This window comes from Clinocottus analis, unplaced genomic scaffold (assembly GCF_023055335.1).
Source record: "Clinocottus analis isolate CAN_PGR_092001 unplaced genomic scaffold, fCliAna1.0.p SCAF_14, whole genome shotgun sequence".
Taxonomy (NCBI): Eukaryota; Metazoa; Chordata; class Actinopteri; order Perciformes; family Cottidae; genus Clinocottus; species Clinocottus analis.
The window spans coordinates 6,330,912-6,337,240 of record NW_027175865.1 but is presented as its reverse complement, the minus strand read 5'-3'; the positions used below and the strand labels follow the sequence as shown (position 1 = coordinate 6,337,240).

Here is a 6,329-nt window from a genome sequence, read left to right as displayed (position 1 = left end):
TTGCAGGAGCATACCTGTTTTGCAACCTGAGGCATTCAAGGTCAGATTGAGTCGACTGTGAGTGTTTGAATCCCATCCTGCAACTCATGACTCTGACTCTGATTTCGCCTTTGACGTTGAGAGAAAGACACACAGAGAGGGGGGTGAAAGGATAAAATCAGTCATTAGAGTCTATTCACTGTGTCTCTATGGGGCCAATGGAAAGGCTCTTGACCTGCTGACTCAAACACACACACACACGCACACACACGCACGCACACACACACACACACACACAAAGAGTAAGAGAGAGTGGGCTGTAATGAACAGTCGAGGGAGTCCATTGCCCCTTCTGTTCACATTTAGACTCTTGATTGGCCGAGACCTCTGACCATGAATGTCATAAGGTCAAAATTGTGACCCTAAGGACAGCTGTGTGTATATGTGTGTGTGTGTGTGTGTGTGTGTGTGTGTGTGTGTGTGTGTGTGTGTGTGTGTGTGTGTGTGTGTGTGTGTGTGCCTGCGTGTGTGCACGTCTGTATACGTGTGCGTGTGTGTGTATTGGATAGTGAACGAACATGTGTGAATAGTTTTTACAAAAGCTGTCCTGGAACTTCAAAGTTCAAACCTTAAGGATATATACTTGTATATCTACAAATACATATATATATATATATATATGTATAAATCAACTCATTATGGGTCCGCGTGAATAGCAGGTCAGCAGCTTATGAAACCCGAGGTCTGTTTGGATGTGTGGGAACTCCAGTCTGCAGATGACAGCTCGTTAACAGAAGGAGATTTGACCGTCAACCCCAATCACTCTCTTCCTCATCCCCATCCCCCCCTCAGGCTCTGCAGCAACAAGGTCAAACACAGAGGTGGAGGAGGGTGCCGGGTACAAGCAGGAAGGTGTTTGTGCTGATCTATCATTTAACCACACACACACATTCACACGGCTAACGTATCAGTGGGATGAAGAGTCTGACTTCATCATGTGGGACGTCTTTGAAGATGGGACGAGACAACTCGTCTGCCTCTTCCTTGTCTTCCTTCTCTCTTCTCTCCTCTCCTCTCTCCTCTCTTTTCTTTGGTCCTGATCAGCACTTTGTGAAATCCCTGCAGAGTGTTGGGACATACTGCCTGACAAACAAGGCAGATAGAGAACAATGGCGACGAAGAAAGAAGTTTCAGGTCATTGTACGGATATAGTTTCCTTTTTAACACTTCCATAAAATAATTATCGGCTAAAAAGCTTTAAAAACGCACTACACACAACCTGCTCTGCACAAAACAACAGATAAACCTAGTAACTACTGATGTGGTGCCCTCGACCAAGCACTCTTGCTTAATACAGCTAACTGAAAATCATATATTTATTTCTAGGAATGACAGATCGACCCAATTATAAAAATAAATGTAATAATTCCATGTGCAGTACACTCTAAAAAAAAAAAAGTTGAGTCAACTTAAAAAAGTGAGGCAACCAGCTGCAAAGCCTTTTTGAGTTCACTCAACTAAGTTGTGTCAACTTATAATAAGAAGTTCACTCAAAGTGCTATCTTAAGTTTGTCAAACGTAACATTACTAGTCAGACCTACTTATGTATTTAAGTTACCACTACTTAATTTGATAGTCACATCTACTCATGTACTTAAGTTCAGAACACTTAAAATATTAAGTTGGAGAAACTTGAAATTGTGTGTTCTTGTAAATTGAAAACATAAATCAACATAACTTTAAATTTATTGTTGAGAAAACTTACTTCAAACTTAAAGTGTCGTTACTAAATTTCACTGCCCATTAGTTGAGTACACTCAATTCTTTGCAACGTTGCCTTTATTTAAATAAATTAAAAATGTACACCATTTTCTTTGGAAAAGTCAACAGTTAAACAAAACAAACTTCTTCAAACACAAAATGTTTATTAACAAGTAAACATTTGTTTGCATAACTATACAAATTCCAGGTGTCAACACTTAAACATCGACATAAAATCCAAATGGCTGCAAAAAAAATAAAAAATGAAATCCAAAAGCAAGGCCTTGATACAAGCTTTGGGACATTGTATATGATGGAACATATATAAAACACAGAAGGACAATGGCATTGGTGGGAGGTATACAATGGCTTAAAAACCTATCCTATCCATGCATCTATCCATCCAGTTACTGTTTAAAACTGCAATATCTTAAATACTGTTAAGATGCAAAAAACAATTTAGTACAAGTTATGCTTTCTTAACATACACAGTACCAATGCTGATTCCAATATCAGTTTATCATTATGGGCACTGTACACTATCAGCAGTGGGACATAGTTATATTGTTTTTACAATGAATGGACATAAAAAAAATGTATTGTCTGTAACAAGACAACTGCAACCTGAACTCTTACCCCCCTCAAAATCCAGCCAAGACCATAGGTGGGGTTTACATATGGCAGGCTACTTGAGCAAACTGCTTTTTAAGGACCGAACCCGGGCAGAGCACTGGGTACCAAGGTTCATGAACAACTTTGAATTACTTCGAAGGTGTACCTCATGTCTTTCGGATACTCCAGGTTGAGAGCATAGATGAGTCCAAACAAAAGGGCAAATGCAGTTGGGATGTCGCATATATCATCCATGACAATCCGTTTCTCAATAATCAGGGCGATGCTTAGTGTTGTTAGACTTGAGCGGACCGTCCCAACGTCATCTTCAGCAAGTAGTCCCAGTTCAACTTCTTTCACATAAGATTCCTTCGGGTCTGTATTCTACACAAAAACAAGAATACAGAGACAATAATAAATATTCACCGCCTCTTAAGTGTTCATCTTTTTTTCCTTCATCACTCTGTAACAATACAATTTAAAAGCCAAAATACATTTTCATGCAGATTTTGAAAACTAAAATATAAAACTTTCATACAAGAGTCACCTCCTACACATTAGTATTATAGTATTTAAATCGTCATAGTCTGTTAAATTAAATAAATTGAGCAAAAGACAGGGAAACATTTGCTCTCATGGTACAGGCTCCCTTTAATTTAATAAGTGACAAAAACCTAAACTGGAACAAATCTGCTATAAAACAATGGACATTACTATTCCAAATCTGACAGATTCTCACCCTAAAGAGTATTAGCGGCAAAGGGTGTTGATGTAAAGGTTTTTGTTTTATTTTCTCAAAAAGATTAGCTCAACAAAAGTGTACTTCAACTTTGAAAATGTACTGGCAGAATAACTTTGTAATTTAAATACTGACAAAATGTGTATATGCATCATTCTCAAAACCCATGACCAATTTGGGCTTGGAATTATAAATGTAAATTTGAAGGAGAATTGCTGTTACAAAATGCATGTGATGCAGGCATTACACTCACTTGTAACCTACAGTAACATTGCCAGTATTGGCGATATTACATAAAATTAAAAACTATAAAAGTTACACTTATTAAAAATTTAGATGGATTAACAAAGTAACAGTGAAGTAGAAATGAGGGTTTGATGAAAGTTTGCATTAGTGTGTTCTTGCTCAATGTGCAACCTTAATGACAAATTGGTCTTACCAGACATGTCTTTAGCAAGCCGTCCGGCTTCTCCTTCACAATGAAAAGGTAGACCTCGCAGAGCTGTACACTTTGTGGGCAAGGACATCTGTCATCTGAAAAATACAAATTGAAGATTAAAAATTTGACATAATACAAAATAAATTTGGAGAATGACACAAAAAATTAAACTTGGACAACACAATATCACTAAATCCACTTATTATTTGCAGAGTTGCACTTTTAGAAACATACAAAACAGTTTGCATATAAAAGAAACAATGATGCAACTTTAACTTCAATTTAATGTCAACCACAAAGTGTGCAGGCTTTGTCACTGCAGGGTCTCAAGAGAGAAACGTCCATTCATGGAGCTCCACGCTGCAGCAATACATTTACTGCTTTAAAAGTGATAGCTGCAAATCTCATTGTAAAAAGCACGCAACGTATTTTTCGCTGCTCTCTCTGTCCACTAGGTGTTCACCTGTGTGCCCGCCCGTGTCTGTGTGCATGGCGTTACAGAGAAGAGTTGTAACGCGACCATGTAGACAGGTCGGTTGATAAAAACAAATATATTTTTGACGAAGCTCAAAATGTGTTCTATTCTTACAACATGCCTCGCGGGCGACTCGCGTGGTCCCTGCGGGCGAACAGGTGCCAACGGCACGACCGTCCAGGTCCTGGTCGCTATCTAGTGCCCCTGAATGCTACGCGCGGGTAACTAAAGAGTGAACTAGAGCCTCTAATCTAGAAGCAGTCCCGACGCCACCAACGCTAAAGTACTGCGAAGCACTGCAGCAACATGTTAGCTAACCTAGCTAACACAAGCGGGTCGTTATCGTAAAATTACACATGACGTTATGAACACGTGAAAAGTAGGCTGGTGTCTGTCACGTTATAAACTTCGTAATGTTAACTTTGGCATTAAAAATCAACAGGTTATCTGACTAGCTCGTTAGCTAACGCACTGAACATACACAGTCTTACCTGGTTAAGTGGTGCGGGACGTAAACGGCATTCTGCAGAAACACTTGAGCTGCCGTTGACCGGCGCGAAATTGCTCTCTCATGCGGAAGTGCGCATGCGCAGTGGTAGACGGATATTTGAATCTCTTCTTCTTCTTCTTCTTCTTCTTTATCTTCTTCTTCTGCTTCTTTTATGGCAGTTGGCGGTTTTTTCTTCTCTCTCGCTTTATTGAACATATATTGTCAACAGACATTCAGCAGTTTAAGATTAAGATGTAAAAAGTACATGTCAATCAAATGAGATCTGAAAAACTATCAAAATATAATAAAGAAACAATGGTATTATCAAATCAATGTATCTTAAACAGGGGCTAAAGAAAATATTTTAATATTTATTTCATTATTTAAAATATAATATTAAAGTAGTATATATATATATATATATATATATATATATATATATATATATATATATATGTTTTATTTTTGTGTGTTTGTGTGTTTACTGACACATGCACAGTGGTCTTAGTTACCTCAGTAGATGCCCAACTCACAATACTAAGTTTTCTCAACTTAACATTTTCAGTGGATTCCACTCCTCATTAATAAAATTGAGATTTTGAGTTAGTTCAACTTTTTTCAACGATATTTGTTGACTCAACTTAAAAAAATGTGTTAGGACAACAAATTTGAAGTTGGGCTTTTTAGAGTGTATGTTGGAGAAGATTTTTTTTTTTGCCTTCCTTACTACCTTCTCGAATTTCAGTGGTACAAGAGTTTGACATCCTCTTTTTAATCAAGTTCTATCTCATTTTGTCATTCTGCAATCTCTAACCTGAATGCCTAAAGTTCAAAGCTTCCAGCCAGTAGCATCACGTTTGAGGCGTAGTTCACCTCCAAAATGTCACTGAAATAGGGTGAAATTACCCATTTTTAAGCTCGAAACAACTCTGCTCGCCTCACTCGCACACGCTGAGAGTGCAGGCACCGTAAATTGAGGCAACTGGTTGTTGTTGTTTGTGTTTCTGTGCCGCTCCACAGTTTGCTCATTTGCAACAGTGTACAGTATTTTTAAAAATAGGCATTAAGTGGAGCCACACAGCAGCCGAAGGTTTTGCACATCGGGCAACCTGGTGTCAAACTGTTGAATGGAAGCACTGCACTGCTCCCAAAGTGAATTAAAATATCAAGAGCACTGGAGGTGAACAGATAATCAAATACGCATCACATCCCAATTGCTTATCATTTCACCCCTTCTTTCTTTAATCTTGAACCAAACGTGACAGTAATTATGGGCTGCAGAGGCGCATGTCAGGAGAGGGATCACTACCTGCAGAGAGGATGAAAAAAGTGACAAAGAAAAGAGATAAAGTTGGAGAAAATCCGGCAAAAACACTACTAAAGGGGTCATAACCTAAGTATGAACTTTAGTCTCTAAGTTACAATGGGCAGTTCAAAAATTAATCAGCAGGATGTATGACAAAATAAAAAAGGAAACAAACTGAAAGGGACGTGAAAGGGACGGAGAGGTGTAGAGATAAAGAATTGGGCCAAGCGGGGATCAGCTTCACACAGAGATCACAGACATGTCTTCCTATCTCTTATTTTTTTCTGTCAGTCTATCTGTGTTTACCGACCTCGCTCCATCTTTACCTCCATCATTGTCTGTTTTTTTCTCTCTCCGTCTCAGCTTGTCTTTGAGAGAGAGAGAGAGTCAAAAAGAGAGTGAGAGAGAAGATAAGCTCAAACAGAGAGATGGAGCTGCGGTAATAAACAGGCAGTTAGAAAGAAGAGAAAGAAGATGAGAAGGAAATGCAAATAGTTGGCTTTATGGTTGGGTCAATGGAAGCAACAA

The 6,329-nt window shown here is 38.6% G+C and overlaps 1 long non-coding RNA gene across 1 annotated transcript; it reads right to left on the bottom strand.

Annotated features, from left to right (window-relative positions):
• Positions 1 to 2,352: 2,352 nt before the first annotated feature.
• LOC137784949 (uncharacterized) lies at positions 2,353 to 4,572 on the bottom strand. Its single transcript, XR_011077448.1, has 3 exons — positions 4,497 to 4,572; positions 3,531 to 3,625; positions 2,353 to 2,736 (listed from the first exon to the last, which is right to left on the bottom strand). It is a non-coding gene; the product is annotated as an uncharacterized lncRNA (long non-coding RNA).
• Positions 4,573 to 6,329: the final 1,757 nt, after the last annotated feature.